This window comes from Mus musculus, chromosome 14 (assembly GCF_000001635.26).
Source record: "Mus musculus strain C57BL/6J chromosome 14, GRCm38.p6 C57BL/6J".
Classification (NCBI taxonomy): Eukaryota; Metazoa; Chordata; class Mammalia; order Rodentia; family Muridae; genus Mus; species Mus musculus.
Window position 1 is genome coordinate 99,659,581 of NC_000080.6, and position 17,193 is coordinate 99,676,773.

Here is a 17,193-nt window from a genome sequence, read left to right on the forward strand (position 1 = left end):
TAAGGACAAAGAAACATTTTTTGTGGCTTTATTTTCACAATTCCTCATCACTGTCAAGGACATTAAAGAACTGGTTCTATTTGGATTTTGAGTATCTCCAACCATTGCATCAACAATCTACTAAAAATCAGTCTCTCCGAAATTAAACTGTTCTTAATTTTAATTAATTAATTAATTATTGCTTTTTCCAATCTTAATTTTAAATGAATATAACTAGAAAGGAACACGGGTTGAAGTAAAAATCACACAGAAAATCTACTGTTTAGTTACATTATTGAACCTAGTTATAAATTCTCAATTTTCACCCATCTCCATCGTTCTCTGGATCCCCTATGATTTTCTTAGAACAGGTTTGATTCTTAGATAGCAATAACTGTAGGAATATGATTTGTCCAAAGCTGCATTCTTAGTCGAAGTTTTGCTTTCTGAGATTTCAGGTGAAAGAATACATGGAAATTTCTAGAAATAAGCAGTTTATGCTTTGTTTTGTGCATCTTTCTTAGGGACATGTTCAGCACTCACTCCATTGGGCATCTGGGCTGAGTTCACTGACTCTCATGATGTTGCTGTATTTGTGTTTAAGTGGTCCTTACTTTACTCAAGATGGCCCTATAGGGCAAGAGCAGCGACGATGATGACGACGACGACAATGGTGGTAATTCCATTAAAATAGATTGTTGAAATCATTATATTTTACTCTTGTTTTTAATCTCTTTCTGTGCCTATGAACTCAACTTTATCATACGTGTGTTTCTATAGGGGAAAGATACCACCTATAGAAAATTTGGTACTTTTTTATTCTTGTGCCCATTAGGGTCTTGAGTTGGGGGACAGGGTAGGGTGGGGTGAGAGCGTGGCTCCTGTGTTAGAGACCATCAGCTCTACAAAAGTCATGACTGTGGAAGGGGAAGGAATTTTAAGTCTAAACTCAATTTTCAGGCTCAGAAAGTTAGCACAAAGGGGTTCACATCTTTTTTCAAAAGCGATACATTTTGTTTTCTGTATTTATATTCCTGTACACTTCCACGCACAATGGAAGCTCTGTTGTGCTTCGTCTGGCAAGAGTTTTGCATCTGTTTATGACAGGCAGTTATTGCAGCTGTTGTGTTCTGTACCTGGGGTGTAGAGTTGCTGGTGTGTGGAGTGTTCCCTTTTGGGCAATGTTCTAGCTGGCTCTGCGTCTTTCCTCCTTCCCTACCTTTCCAGACTTCCTTCATTCAGTGACACTCTTATGTTTTATTTGTTTTCTCTGATCTAATATGTTTATGTGGGGACTGTTCTAGAATACATAAAAACCTATTGTGGGGTGGTAATTATAAACCTTGGTTCTCCTGAGCATCTCCTGTGGTCAGTCGATAAATGCATCACCCAGTGACTTGAAAAACACAGACGGAGGGGCCAGAGAACAACCTTGTTTTGCTCCACCCTTTGTGAGTCAGAGAGATGCATTGAACTGTAAGCTCAAAACTGGCAGTTCAGTTTGGCAAGGCTCATCCTAAGAAGCAAGTGTCACTGCATGTTAGAAGTTTATCAGATGTTATGATCTGCCTTAATCAATTGGAACCAACATGGCCTTAATAATAGCAATTTTTTTTTTGGTGAATTCAATAGTGATTTTTAAATAGACCTGTCAGGATATGTTTATCTATGATGTACATATGACTATAAGCGTTTGCTTTCTTCTTTCCCCTTTTTACACTATTGGGGAATGAAGCCAGGGTATCATGCATGCTAAACATGCACTAACTCTCTTACTGAACACATTCCCAACCCATAGACATTTTCCTTGTGTCTAAAAGGGAGAACATCTTAGCCTACTTGGCATGGCCTAGTCATCTGAGTGAGAAGCCTGGATCATTTTATTTAAAATAATCAGACCCTCAGTGGATGTTGTGTTCACAAGGTCGCTGAACACCAGAGTCCTGAAGCCCCAAATAGTCATTTAGCAAACATACATTGAGAACTTACTTGTTTGTGGGCTGAGCTGGAGAATGAAGTTGACAGGGTTCTAAGGAATCTCTGTCCACTTATCTCCTGCTTCTTTAGCCCTTTCAAGTCACCTGCCAAGTGTTCTAGCTTCTCTCTCTCCTCACCCTCAAGAAGGTTTCTTCTTTCTGGATGATAAGATTCTCTGGGCCTAAGGGCCAGAAGGCAGTCCCTGCAGAGGGACACTTTCCCTACAGGAATGAACAAAGATCTGTTTGGCAGATTATCTGGTGAAGAATGCATTTGTGGCATGTAGCTAAAGTATACAATTTTATATACATTTTATATAAACAAGTGTATAAATGTCTGTTTTTCATTTCTCATAACAAGAAGTTCCCTGGCATTATATCAGAATGCAGCGAGACTTCTTTTCTAAGGTTGTTTAAGGACCTGATGACTGACTGCAGTAAGCACAGATTGTAACATGAAGTCACCTAAGACAGGCTTAAAATCATTTGATCCAGTGGAGAAATTTTCTGACGGGTCTTACAAATAAACCACCGAGAGTCATCTCGGGGTCAGGCTTTATCTTAGACGTATCTGCTTATAACCTTGGGGATGACGTGTCTGAAGCAGACAGGATATGGCAGACTGGGGAGCCAGAGCTGTAATCAGGGGGCTTATTATCAAAAGATCTCACGTAATGTACTGTTACCAAGGCATTGCTGAACACCGCAGATATCCAGCTTGACACAGCCAAAGGTTACTGCTTTGTCCCCAGTGCTTGAAGGGAAAGCAATGCACAGAGGAAGTCAGAGCTACTGTGGGAAAAGGCTGGGCATAAGGAAGGCTAAGGGACAAGGGCACTGGCTGGGTTAAAATCCGTCTTTTTGTTTTTATTGGATATTTTCTTTATTTACATTTTAAATGTTATACCCTTTCCTGGATTCCCCCCTTCCAGGAAGCCCCCATGCCATCCCTCATCCCCCTGTCCTACGAGGGTGCTCCTCCACCCACCCACTCCTGTCTCCTCAGCCTCAAATTCCCCTATACTGGGACATCAGGCCTTCACAGGACCAAGGGCCTCTCCTCCCACTGATGACCGACTAGGCCATCCCCTGCTACATATGCAGCTAGAGCCATGGGTCCCTTCATGTGTACTCTTTGGTTGGTGGTTTAGTCCCTGGGAGTTCTGGGGGGTACTGATTGGTTCAATATGAATCGGTTCCTTCTATTGGGCTGCAAACCCCTTCAGCTCCTTCAGTCTTTTCTCTACCTCCTTTTTGGGGACCTTGTACTAAGTTCAATGGTTGACTTCAACATCTACCTCTGTATTTGTAAGGCTCTGGCAGAGCATCTCAGGAGACAGCTATACTAGGCTCCTGTCAGCACGCACTTTTTGGCATCCACAATAGTGTCTGTGTTTTTTGACTGTATATGGGATGGATCCCCAGGTGGGACAGTCTCTGGATGACCTTTTCTTCAGTCTCTGCTTTACACTTGGTCTCCATATTTCCTGCCATGAGTATTTTTGTTCCCCCTTCTAAGAAGGTCCAAAGTATCCACACTTTGGTCTTCCTTCTTCTTGAGCTTCATGTGGTCTGTGAGTTGTATCTTGGGTATTCTGAGCTTCTGGGCTAATATCCACTTATCAGTGAGTGCATACCATGTGTGTTCTTTTGTGATTGGGTTACCTCACTCAGGATGATATTGTCTAGGTCCATTCATTTGCCTAAGAATTTCACGAATTCATTGTTTTTAATAGCTGAGTAGTACTCCATTGTGTAAATGTACCACATTGTCTGTATCCATTCTTCTGTTGAGGGACATCTGTGTTCTTTCCAGCTTCTGGCTATTATAAATAAGGCTGGTATGAACATAGTTGAGTGTGTCCTTGTTATATGTTGGAAAATCTTTTTTGGGTCTATGCTCAGGTGTGGTATAGCTAGGTCCTCAGGTAATAGTATGCCCAGTTTTCTGAGGAACCACCAAACTGATTCCAGAGTGGTTGTACAAGCTTGCAATCCCACCAGCAATGGAGGAGCGTTCCTCTTTCTCCACAACCTCACTAGCAGCTGTTGTCACCTGATTTTTTTTTTAATCTTAGCCATTCTGACTGGTGTGAGGCAGAATCTCAGGGTTGTTTTGATTTATATTTCCCTGATGACTAAGGGTGTTGAACATTTCTTTAGGTGCTTCTCAGCCATTCCATACTCCTCAGTTGAAAATTCTTTGTTTAGCTCTGTACCCCATCTTTAATAGGATTATTTGATTCTCTGGAGTCTAACTTCTTGAGTTCTTTGTATATATTGGATATTAGCCCTCTATTGGATGTAGGACTGGTAAAGATCTTTTCCCAGTCTGCTGGTTGCTGTTTTATTCTACTGATAGTGTCATTTGCCTTACAGAAGCTTTGCAGTCTACAGATTTAATGCAATCCCCATCAAAATTCCAACCCAATTCTTCATAGATTTAGAAAGAGTAATTCTCACATTTGGAATAACAAAAAAACCCAGGATATTGAAAACTATTCTCAACAATAAAAGAACTTCTGGGGGAATCACCATCCCTGACCTCAAGCTGTATTTTAGAGCAATAGTAATAAATAAACTGCATGGCATTGGCACAGAGATAGGCAGGTAGATCAATGGAATAGAATTCAAGACCCAGAAATGAAATGACACCTATGATCACTTGATATTTGACAAAGGAGCTAAAATCATACAGTGGGGAAAAGACAGCATTTTCAACAAAGGGTGTTTAGAAAAATCTGTCTTTTGATAGGTTCACCGGATCGTGCTTCTGAGAGGAGGCTCCGCCTGCCCAGAGAAGCACCATTTTCTTAGTCCATAGAGCTTCTTAATTGGGTTGCCTTGCCTCTAGCATCCTCATGTTGCCAGGGTGGTTGTTTGGCAATGCTGCCGGGCTAGTGGAGCTATGGGGCACGTCTCGCACAACTGAGACTTGAGAAGACCTGTCTCAGTCTTGCTGAGAGTGGGGAACAGTGCCAGCTTCTCAGGCATTCTTTCCATCATGAAAGTTGAGGACACCAGCACTTCTGGGTTGTAGGCTCATCTGTGTAAGGAGCATGGCTGCTCCAGGCTTTCCCTCTTCTGGAGAATTGTCAAGACCCAGGATTAACCTCAGAGCTAGAATCACTGCTGAGCCCCATGGAGACAGGGCCAAGTCAATTCCCCAGAAGACCATGTTCTGGTTGTAGGAGCTAGATAAGGGATTCAGTTTAAGTCTAGCTCAAGAGCATTGATAAAAGCTCAGACTGTGTTACTGTCATGTGCAATTTCCATGGAACAAAGTTAGGTCCCATTGATTTGTAGAATGTAGATTTGTACTTTAACAAAATCCTCTTTTGAGTGTGTGTATGTGTGATATAACAATGTAACAAGCCAATAATTAGCATACTGCTCCATTCTGTGTGTCCTAGCTCAGGTATACACACAAATACACACACACACACACACACACACACACACACACACACACACACATACAAACACACACATACACACACACACACACACACACAGTGACAGAGGGAGAGGGAGAGGAAGAGAGAGAGCGAGCGAGCGGCCAATAAAATTATATGGGAGAAACTATTAGGAAATGGATACAAATGTGTATAATCGCCACTTTTTTTTTTAAGAGACCAGGGCAAATGGATTTTTAAATTTTTCCTTCTATGATTGAACTCCTTATAAACTGAAGGCATCAATACTTGACATTGCCCATAGCACACTAAGGGGAAATTCTGTGAAGGAACCATCTATTCGCCCATTCTCCAAATGTAAATTATATGTGCTCTTGAGGGGTGCCCTTTATTTAATTTTAATGCATTTTAAACTTTAATAGGAATTACTTTACACAAATCACTCTCTTTTCAATCCCATTAGCACACAAAACTTGAGAAAGAGATTTTATTTTCTGGTAACTCCAAGTTTTTTTTTTTTAATGTGGTTTAGCATGCAATATTATCTCTTGTGTAGAAGAGGAATTTAATATTTGTTGAAGAAATTTCAGTATGATGTGTTAGCTGTGATCTACCATGATCAAGTAATGACTTTCACTATTTCTAGCTAAAACGGAGTCCTTCCATTTGTACTCATTAGTTCACAATAAAATCAAGCATGTAGTTTCTTCTTAAAGGAATAGATTGGCATTTTTTTCTTTTTGTGAAAGAGTTTTGTGTTCAAAGAGATTCAGTCGATTTTTCTAAATAAATAGATATATATGAAATATGAGATTTATATATTTGAGTAAATTATGTAATTTTGAACTCTGTATTTGATACTTGTAATGTTTAAATTGAAGACTAGGAAAGTATGAGGCAGACATCATCCTTAAAAGACGTTAGGATTGCTATTCATATTTGAATGGTAGAACGGCATATATCAGGCCTTGTCACTGTAAAACAACGAAAAACCTTTAGGTCACAAGTTGAAATATTTTTGAACTTTTGGAAAGAGAAAAGTTCACTAGTCACCTTGATGCAAATTGGTACTGGAAAACTGCCAGACAAAAGGCTTCCAAATTTGAGACGGAAGGAGAAAGGGCAAGGCTGAGGCTGGAGAGAAGACCATAGAGAGGAGAATGATACACAGTGCAACTGAGTGGGAGGGTGGGAGGTGGGCAGAGTGGGAGGGTGGCTGTGGAGTCACCGAGGGGAGCACAGGGTGAACTAGTTTGAGTAGAAGAGAAATTGAATGGATAGAAGAGGCAGCAGGCTAGTTTGGAGCCATGCTGTGAAGGGCCTTGAATCCTACACTCAGGCAGTGGCTGTGAAGAGTCAGCTAGACAGATACTGGGGCCTGGGAAAAACAGTTCACACTCACAATGTCCTTGGAACTTCTGCTCCACTCTTGAGGCTACTGGACATGGAATTGGCAGAAATGATAACAATCTGCTATGGGAATGAGGGCAAGGCAGCTCTACCACACTCACGCTGTTGGTGGAGGTTGAGGGATGAGTTGCAAAGAGAAAAGAAAAGGAGATACAGAGGGAGAGGAGCAGGAGGAAGAGCAAGAGGAGGAAAAGGAGGAAGAGGAGGAGACAAATGAACAAGCAATTCTAGGCAGAACCCCGTGGATAGCCTACTATTAAGAATAAACAGGGAGGGAAACATGGAGATAGACAAGCAGAGCCAGAAGATTAGTCAGAACAAGTGTTGAAGAAGCCGAAGGACAGAGACCATCGGGAATGAGGGAATGCTGCTGAATTGGAAATTAGAATTCTCAGGTCTTGAGAGAACAGTTTTGGGAACAATGTAGGGATAAAAGTCAGAGATAGTAAGATTAAGAATTATGTCGGTAATCTGTGAATTCATGTTTATTAGTGACCAGCATCAGGTCATACTCTAATGAGTCCGTATCTAAGGAAAACCCTACATAGGTCATTAACGATACTATTAAATTAAAGATACTATAGGTCATTAAAGATACTAAAGATATTAAATATGCACATGAGAATTAGACCATTGTGGATAAGTTATGAATTTCATAGCAAAGATTTTCATAGCAAACTTTCCACACTCGCCTGGTTTGGGCCACTTCATTTCAGATTCCCTGCTTGAATCTGTACATTCAGAGGAAACCTCAGTTGACCCATGAGCAAATAGCTGGATATAGGCGGCAACATTTTTTAGTATAGATCTCTTAGGGAAGTGGGAGAGTACGAATCAGTAACTACAGTGAGGCTGGGAAGTTTATCTCTGTTTGATTGATAGAGATTTAGCAAATACTTTATAAGAAGAACTAGTATGTGTGACCTTGTTGTTGGAGTGCTATGGGGAGCTTGAGGTTTCAAATGCCCATGTTAGGCTCAGCTTCAAGCAGAGAATCTCAAAAGAAGTGGCCCAAACCAGGTGAGTGTGGAAAATTTGCAAAATCTTTTCTTTGCTATGAAATTTGTAACTTAGTCATTGTGGTCTAATTCCCCATGCTAATCTTTAATTATCTCTCTCTCTCTCCCTGCAGATTAGGATGCGATATTCCCAGCTACTGCTTCAGTGCTATGCCTGTCTCCTTTCTGCCATGATGATCATGGAAGAGTCTCTAAGACTGTCAATGAGCTTCCAGCTAAGTACTTTCTGTTCTAAGAGTTGCCTTGGTCATGGTGTCTCTCCTCACAGCAGTTTAGCAGTGATTAAGACAATACAACCAGGTATAGTTGGATTTTAGATAAACAGCCAGTAATTTTTACTATCACTTCATCCTATCCAACAGGATATAGAGTCACCAAAGAGACAAGCCTCTGGGAATGACTATGAGGGATTATCTTGATTAGGTTAATTAAGATGAGACAATTTGCTGGAACTAGGGGAGCTAGATGGCCTTATTCCCTGAGCTGAGACTCTGTACTGAATAAAGGAGAACTCCAATGGGCATAAACATTCATTGCTCCAATTCTAGACCATGGACTCAATGTGAAAGATGCTTTGATCTCCTGCTGTCATAATTTCTCTACTATGGTAGATATACCAACAAACTGTGAGCTGAAATAAACCCTTTCTCCCCTAAATTGCTATGTAGCACACATGTAATTGTATATTTATATGTATTACAAAATGCTCCAGTTGATGCATATATGACCTCATTGATAATAAATACCAATATCTTCATGTTCTCAGACAGCCTACAAATCGAAGGCATACCCTGCTTTAGTTTTCCACAGAGATAACACCCAATTATGCCTGCAAATCCTTACAAGTGATTACTGAATTTTTAAATGTCCTAGCTACTTTGTTGGTATTAGTTAGTATCTGTTGTTGCCCTTGGAGTTCCAGGAGGAGGACAAATGATGGATGGGCCAATACCAGAGGAGACTTTCCAATATGGATGGGCCAGTGCCACAGCTGTGTCTAATACTTCACTGCCTTTCCTGAACACTGTGATGCCTTTGACTATTGTCCCTGCAGTCATTCTCTAGACCAATGGCTCTCAGACTGTGAGGAGGTCTTCCATAGTAGGCTCCAACAATAGAGTGTTTTGTGTCCTAGGTGTACAATCCTTTCACTGATATTTAGCAAAGAGATTGGGCATTCCAAGGATGAGGGGTACTGGGTCTTGTTGGCCATCTATCATCCTCAGATTGCCTGATACTATGTAGGGAAGTCAAGTGATACTTTGTTTAATTCAGGGTCCTATTTGTCAATGTCTAGTGGAGAAGGGACATTGCTTCACACACATCATTTTAATTCTGAGTCTAACTACAATCAGAATTTCTGAGTGGATCTAGGAAAATAAAGGAATCATGGGCTAGCCTATGATGTCTTCACAGACATGTGTGTTCAGGACACAGGGACAAGTATATGTGGTAGTGTTCATTTCCTGATCATGTTAGAACTAGAAAAGGCACTGTATATATCCCAGGCTGCCCACAAACTCATTATCTGTGGCTAACCTTGTCTTTGTGATTCTCTTGCTTCTTTTTATCTTCCAAGCTCTGGGATTACAGGCATGTAGCACCATGGCCAAATAAATATTTTTCTCTCCTGAAATGTTACTTATAAGTTACTAAAATATCTAAAATCTATTTAATCATTTTCAACTTATCTTATTTAACATACTTCGGAATTTATCACTAACATTTTGTGTTTAATCAATACCAACTTAAGTTGATAGCAAAACTCTTTTCTAGTTCAAGTGCATGATTTTCTGCAAGTGTGTCAAAGTGCCTGGTAATTTAAATGACAATCAATTAATTTTAGCCCTCAGGTTAAGAAGGGATACCTTTCCAGGTAGGGACATGAAGTGGCTAGTCAGATTGCATTCACAGTTAGGATACAAAAAGAGATAAAAGCGAATGATCTGCAGGCTTCCTCCTCCCCTCCTTCCCCAACCCCATCTATGTAGTGCAGAACCACATTCAATTGGATGGTTCTGTTAACATGCAGGGTCAGTCTTCCTTGCTCCATTAAACGTCCCTGAAAACATCATCACAGATACTCCTAGATGTGTCTCATAGGTATTTCCAAACCCAATCAAGTTGACAATGAAGATCAACCAGCAATAGCCCACCCCTAGTCAACTTGATACCTAAACAATTTTAATACAAAAAAATTCTACTGTTGCCTTTCCTAGGGCTCAATGGCCATTTTATAACTCAAGATTTATCTCTAAGAGGGCCCCAAATATTGGTAGTCCTATCATTATTTAAGAACCCAAAGTTGTAATATTATTGTTTAGCTAATTTGAAATACTGTCAACCACCTTCTAAGTATTTATGTTTATGCCTATGGACAGATGTTCATGAACCTTAATCAGGGGGGTAAAGGACGAACGTAAGAGCTAAAAGACATGGATGTAAAGGGCTGAACAATCTGGGAATGACATAGTTGAACTCATAGAAACTGTTGTAACAAAATATTTGACAGAACAACAAAAAACTGGTGGATTGTTTTAGGTCATGGTGTTAGAAGGGGGTGAAATCCATCATGACACAGAAGTCATGTCTGTGAGCATGTGAAGAATATGGCCCATTGTACCTGCAGCCAAGGAGCAGAGAGCGGGAGAGATAAACTTAAACTCTGGTGCTCAAAGTGCTTTCTCTTTCCCTCTTTTAGGCAGGCTGAGACTGCAGGCCAGAGAAAGACGCAATCCACATTCAGCATGGGTATTCTCCCTTCAGTTAAACCTTTCCGGGAGCAAGCACTTTCATAACCAAGTTAAAAATGAAGATTGAATACCAGAATTGCTAAGTTTTATTTAATATATTTTTAAGCTTTTCAGGTCTAGCCATTATATACTATTGATTTTTGTTATAGTAATGATTTACTGTACTAATGATTATTTATTAATGTGTTTTTGATTTTCCGTATTCCTAAAAATGGACTAAACTCAATGGTTATAATAGTTTACTAGGTGTTAAACCATAATACAAAACAATGCTAAGCAGTGGCTTTTTATTGCCCACCACAGAGTGTGCTTTTAACAAAAAACATTGTATCTAGGAAGTGACCCAGAACTCAGCTTATTTTTGAAAAAAGAAAATATATATACATATATATCAGGAGATAATTTATAGACTCAAATAACAAAATCAAATTTTGTTATTTAGTTGCATGCACATGCATTTGTCTTAGGGGAAATACTTCTTTTTTACTTTGCAAAAGCAAAACCACTTCATTATTCTTTAGTTTCAGGTAGCAGGGTATGAGCAAGAGAACACTGTTTGGGAGTTAATTGATCCTAAAGCTCTCTAGCAAGTACTGTGTGGGCTTAGGTTTATGATTGATTTTCTATGTCCCTGTTACAGCTTTTGTAAATTCAATTGCCATAAGGATGTTTTTAACAAGAGAGTGTGCTATTGACAGAACAATTGGCTTTTCCTCAAGTTTGTTTAAAAAACGCTTCATTCCTGTAAATGTTCCTTCCTCACTCTTCCTCATTGGCTGCTCATGATTCCATATGTGCTAACCAATAAACCCTGTGGAACTAGTTCAAGAATATTAGCAGAGACCCGTATACCATATGTCTAGATGTTTACAAACAATAAATCAAGCTAACACACTGCTAAGTTAAATATATTCTGTCTTACAACTTGACAGATCTACACTCTCCAGGAGCTGGAAGTTAGGTTTGAAATCAGGATTTTCATCATCTTCACATGATGTAGTTGGGTCTGAAGGGTTGGTTTCAGCCTCTGGCCAATGGTCTGCATGTTTTCTCTGCCACCTCCAATAGCCATTTCCACTCTGAAGATCCCCAAGTATCTCTGACACTTCAGCTTGCCTTTCCAATCTTCTTTGACATTTCCATAAATAGTCACCTATTTATCAGTGTGGACCCCAGTGTGTGGGCATGCATTGATCGGTGGGAGGCAGACTAGGTAAGGGAAGACACAGGCCTTAGGGATAGATTTAGGGTCACCAAGGTAGCCATGTCATGATATCCAGATACCCGGAGCATGATTTAGATATTAATGGGTTAGTTAGCCTCTTTGTGAGCTTGTTTTCCTTCATAGATGAATTTTCCATTCTGTGGGACATTAAGGCATGGACCACCAGGGTGGATATTCTGTGCTGGGCAGTATTTATTGGTATGTATTTTAACAGGATAGTTTTCAAAATAAACAAACAAGTGAAAACAACAACAACAAAACTTTAAGTGATGTTTAAGATCTTAAAATTTATTTTTAGTTTGTGTTTTGGGTATTTTGGGTGTATGCACATCTGCATCATAGGCCTACAGTGGCTGCAGAGGCAAGAAGGTGTTGGAATCTCTGTAACTGGAGTTGCAGACAGTCATTAGCCACCTTGTGGGTGCTAGGAACCAGATCTAGAAGAGTAGTGCGTGCTTTGCACTGCTAAGTGCTATCTCCAGTCCCGGGAGGTTATTAAGTCTTAACATGGTAATGCATACTGGGATTTTTTTCCTAGACTTTGACTATGGAACTGTGTATGATGGTGTGTGCATTCATGTTTGCACTTGTGTGAAACACCTCCACTTGGCAAAAAAGAGTGGTATTTATGCTTGAAAGAGGTAATGAAATGATTACCTGTTTGGTACAGATATTTAAAATAGATGCTTTCAATCTGGGATAATTCATTGTACAATCTTTTGATTGTTTTAAGTTTTGAAAATCTGAGTTACTGGATTAAAAATCAATATTTGAAATTATTTTAAAATGTGATACATTTGAGGGAATCACATTATTATGTACTCTTATGTGATTACCTGCTATAGTGTATTAAGAAAACTTTAAAGTCACAGAGCAAAACAATGGGCTGGGATTTGGCTCAGCCGGTGTCCACTGCATAGGGCTGGGATTTGGCTCAGCCAGTGTCCACTGCATAGGGCTGGGATTTGGCTCAGCCATTGTCCACTGCATAGGGCTGGGATTTGGCTCAGCCGGTGTCCACTGCATAGGGCTGGGATTTGGCTCAGCCGGTGTCCACTGCATAGGGCTGGGATTTGGCTCAGCCGGTGTCCACTGCATAAGCCAGGGGATCTAAGCTGGAGCTGAAGCATTTACATAAAAGTCATGCCCAGGGGCACAAATCTCTAATGCCCGTGCCGGTGCTGGGAGGCTGAAACAGGCAGGTCTCTAGAAACCAGTGGGGAGCCAGCTTAGCACAGTAATTTGGAGAGTGACTGAAGAAAGCTCTGTCTGGTGAACTCTGGACTTCATATACTTTCACACCTGCATTCATACATATACATGCATGAGCACACACACACACACACACACACACACACATATATATACACACACACGTGAGCATATGTGTATGCAACATGGAAGAAAAGGAAAGAGTTTGAAAAGTATGTCTAATCATGCCATTGCTTCGTCTAAACTATTTTTGAGCCCACCATTGATTATATGATACTTTGATGGTTTATATTGAGTGTTAATTTGACTGGATTCCAAATCTCCATGGGGACAAATCTCTGGGCATATCTGTGAGAGATTATCTAGATTAAGTAAAGTAAGAAGAACAGCCCTAAATGGAGACCTCACCATTTCCCAGCTGCGGTTCTAGTTTGCATAAAGAGGAGGCTAAGTGAACACCTGCATCCATTGCTGTCTGCATCCTGACTGCAATGTGACCAGCCACTCCCTGTCCAGTAGCTAGGGTTCCTGTTGCCTTACCAGTATGGGCTGTTTCCTCTGAAACCGCAAGCAAAATTAACTGTTCCTTCCTTACTGTTTCTTTCTTTCCTTTTTCCTGTATTTTGTCTTAATAGTGAGAGAAGTAACACAAAACGAGTACCAAGAAGGACCATTGAAAATGACACCTACTTCGGTGGTAACCAATCTGTTCTCTAGTTGGACTAACAACCACCCAACAAAAGTGAAAACACTCTTAGGTCTAGAAACAGAGCTAACTTCTTAGTGCTAGTGAAATAACGGTTTTTGGAGGAGAATCTACAATCATTAATTTACTAAACTAGCACAATCCTTAAGAAGGATCTATAGACATTTGTCCTCATACCAACAAATAAGTGTAGTCTTCACCCATCATCAAAACAAAAAACTTCTCTTGGCAGCAGATGGAGACCATTACCGAAAACCACAGCCAATCAAAATGCAGAGTTGTGGAGGGCTCATCCCAGTGGAAATTCTCCTTTTGAAGCCACATTTCCACAGACTTGTGTTCCATGGCTTGGCTATTATGACCAGAATTTGAAATGTTCTACTTGGGACCCTATTTTAGGAGGGGTTGGAACCAATACAGTCATAATGAATACTATCACAGTCTTGTGCCTTCATTTTTGCTATTTGTAATCCTCATCCTGTCTGTCTAGATTACTATGCACCCCAAACTCAGCCTTCAATATTTGCCTCAAAATGTTTCTCCCAAGTTAATTATCTTCTTTCCTCAATCATTCCATATCTTTATTATTGGGACCACCTCTCTGTACTGTAATTACTGATATCTGATTTCTGATCTGGGATGTGCACTCATTAACGATGAGGCTATGTTGTCTGTATCTGAAGCACACAACATCGGGTTTGGCACAAGACTTCCATTAATGGAAGGATAAATGGATGACTGAGTATTTGCAATGCAGTCATTTCTACTGCTGGAGAATGACAGGGGCCCAGGAGAAGCTCATGAAAAGACATTGTTTTATACCTGATAGCTCAGGAGACCTGAATGACAGAGTCCCAATTCAACTGTAGCTTCTGTACTACCCAAGGATTTTTGGCAACCCTTCATAGCTACATTAGGACTTTTCTTTGACACTTGGTCCCATGTGTTTCCTGCTTCTACCTGAATATTTTAACTTCATGTTCTTATTGTTCTTTGACTTTCTGGGGGAAAAAAAGTCAATTTCCCCAATGATCTTTCTAAATTTTCCCTGGAGCAACTTCTGTTGAGGGAGATTACAAAACTCCCACCTCAGAGTCAGAGATCGGCCTTGGAATGAGAAGACACAAGAAGTAGAAAAAAAAAGTGGGTTTTCTTCATAAATAATATTCATGTGTAGTGATCAAATCCAGGGTTTCATTCTCTACCTAAAGCTGCCAAAGAGACCAGGAGAGCCCTTCATCACTCTGGGAGCTGAGGTTTAAATCAGTCCATACTTCAAAGAACAAGCATTCTTCTAAAATGGGGAATTCAAATTATGTTTGTCTTTTTGTGGTCCTGGAATTTTTTTTTTTTAATTTCAAGAATGTGACTTAATTGCTTTTGGAATGAACTTCCTTCGGTGTGTGTGTGTGTGTGTGTGTGTGTGTGTGTGTGTGTGTGTGTGTGTGTGTGTGTGTGTGTGTATAAAAAGACTTACTTCTGACTTACTGCTCCCTCCTCGTCTCTACCTCGGAACTTTTCCAGCACTTTCCAACAATGCCGTCAAATTGGGAATCAGTGAGTTGATTAACCACTGTTTAGGTCAGTGCTTCACGATTTAATTACCCGTCAGTGATTTGATCCTCCTGCTGGGGACCAATAACTCGTGGACCTTTTGTGGGGGCACTTGATATCTCTATTTTCAGACACCTTTAAAACTTGATTCTTCTAAAATCTTTAGAAGAATGCAGATTCCGAAAGATGTGGATTTGGATTCCATCTTGTGCTGAGACATTTGTTCAAGCCCACAAAATTTTAGAATTTTGGAATGAAACTTCTGTGCTCATTAATGTTGCTACTAAATTTAAAACTCCCCCCCCCTCTCTGTCTGTCTCTGTCTCTCTCTCTCAGAATATTCTTCTCTTTACCTCTTCTTGTGATGGCATGAGATGATTCTTTAAGGAAATACAGATGGCTTTTCTTTGAAAGGCATTTTTTTATGGATTGAATATGCAATGTCTTATATACTCATGCTTAGTGAGTAGCCAGTGTCAATAATTTTGGAGATCATGAAAACACCAGAGGTTGAGGCCTAGCTGAAGAAAGTACCTCATTGGAAGAATATCTTTGAAGGTCATACTTGCCCCGGGTCTTTGTGCCATTTCCTTTAGGTTGTTGCGATCAGATATTTGTCCACAGCAACGATACAACTCACATAACATTCTAATTACTGTAATCATCACTTTCATATGTTGGAGTTATTATTTGGTATGATAGAGGTTGTTTGACCATCTGTCATTTAAACAGTTTGATTACTGAGTTGATCACTAATTACTACTCGGGTTATAGAGAGACTGGATACAATGGATCAGAGGGACTCTCATCCAGGCGTGGAGAGTGGGGTGTCAGGAGAGACCATCATTCTATGCAGAGCACCACATAACTCAAAACCTAAGACTTGTTTCTTTTTATCATTCTCCATATACTTTTTTCAGACTGTAGGAAAGCACTCATCAGAGAGAACTACTATTAAATGAAACAATATATTTCCTTACCTGCTTTATACTGAGGAGAAAAGGCTAACTTTGTGCTTTTAAATGTCAGAGTTCTCAGGAATGTAAAAAAAAATTAAATTAAATTAAAAAAAAGCCACAAAAAGGTCAATCCTGAAAACCTGAGTTGTCATATGTCAGAGACAGAACCAAGTTGGAAGGAGACAACCTAGGCTGATCTTGGACTTCCACAGCCACCATAGCATGTGTGTATCCACCCACCCATAGAATAAATTAGTGTATTACAAACTTCCACAGGACAATTTTAACTTAGATGTCAGCACCATTAAAGGGCATCACCCAAGGTCCCAGGGAAGGCTAAGAAGGTAAAACATCAGACAAAGAGATGCAGTGCATCACATGGCCCTCGACTATACCATGCAGTTGTTCAGTTATTGACTGGTGCATATGTTCGTTCTTGAGGGTGTTTGGAGTATTTTGGCAGTGTCTGCTTGAAAGTACAATTTGGAGTTCAATAAATGCACATCTTTTGAGGAGATTTGTAACTATAGAAGTTAACTAATTGTCAGTAGGAATTATAACTTGGTTTTCCTGGCCCGTGGAAGTTGCAATGACTACTACATCAGTATTTCACATGTATCTTCGTATTGGGATACACATGTCTGAATGACTTAGTTGTATGAACCTTCTAAATTTTAAAAAAGAGGGTCTGCTGTTAATCATATAGTCAATTAGTGATTACTCGTAACTTACTCATTATACTAGCGCATTATACTCTTACCCGCATCATGTTTTGGGGTTGTTTCTCGAGAAGACCCCAGAAGAAAACATTTGCTGGTATTCTCTGGCCAGGTCTGTCGGGCTTCAGAGCCCTGTTCTTGGCTGTGAGATTGGTGCAATTGGCCAAGACAGCATTGGTTGGAAGAGGTGTAAATCTAACAGCCAGAAGCCAGAAGAAGAAAGGAAATGAGCATCAGTAATGGGTTTGTTTTGAAAGAAGACAGG

General features: G+C 40.1%; 1 long non-coding RNA gene across 1 annotated transcript in view; it reads left to right on the top strand.

Moving 5' to 3' along the window:
- Gm34061 overlaps positions 1-17,193 on the top strand; it is a 110,853-nt gene that overhangs the window by 81,115 nt on the left and 12,545 nt on the right. Inside the window, exon 2 of the long non-coding RNA XR_003951002.1 lies at positions 7,914-8,019. This is a non-coding gene — a long non-coding RNA (predicted gene, 34061). The remainder of the gene's footprint in view (positions 1-7,913; positions 8,020-17,193) is intronic.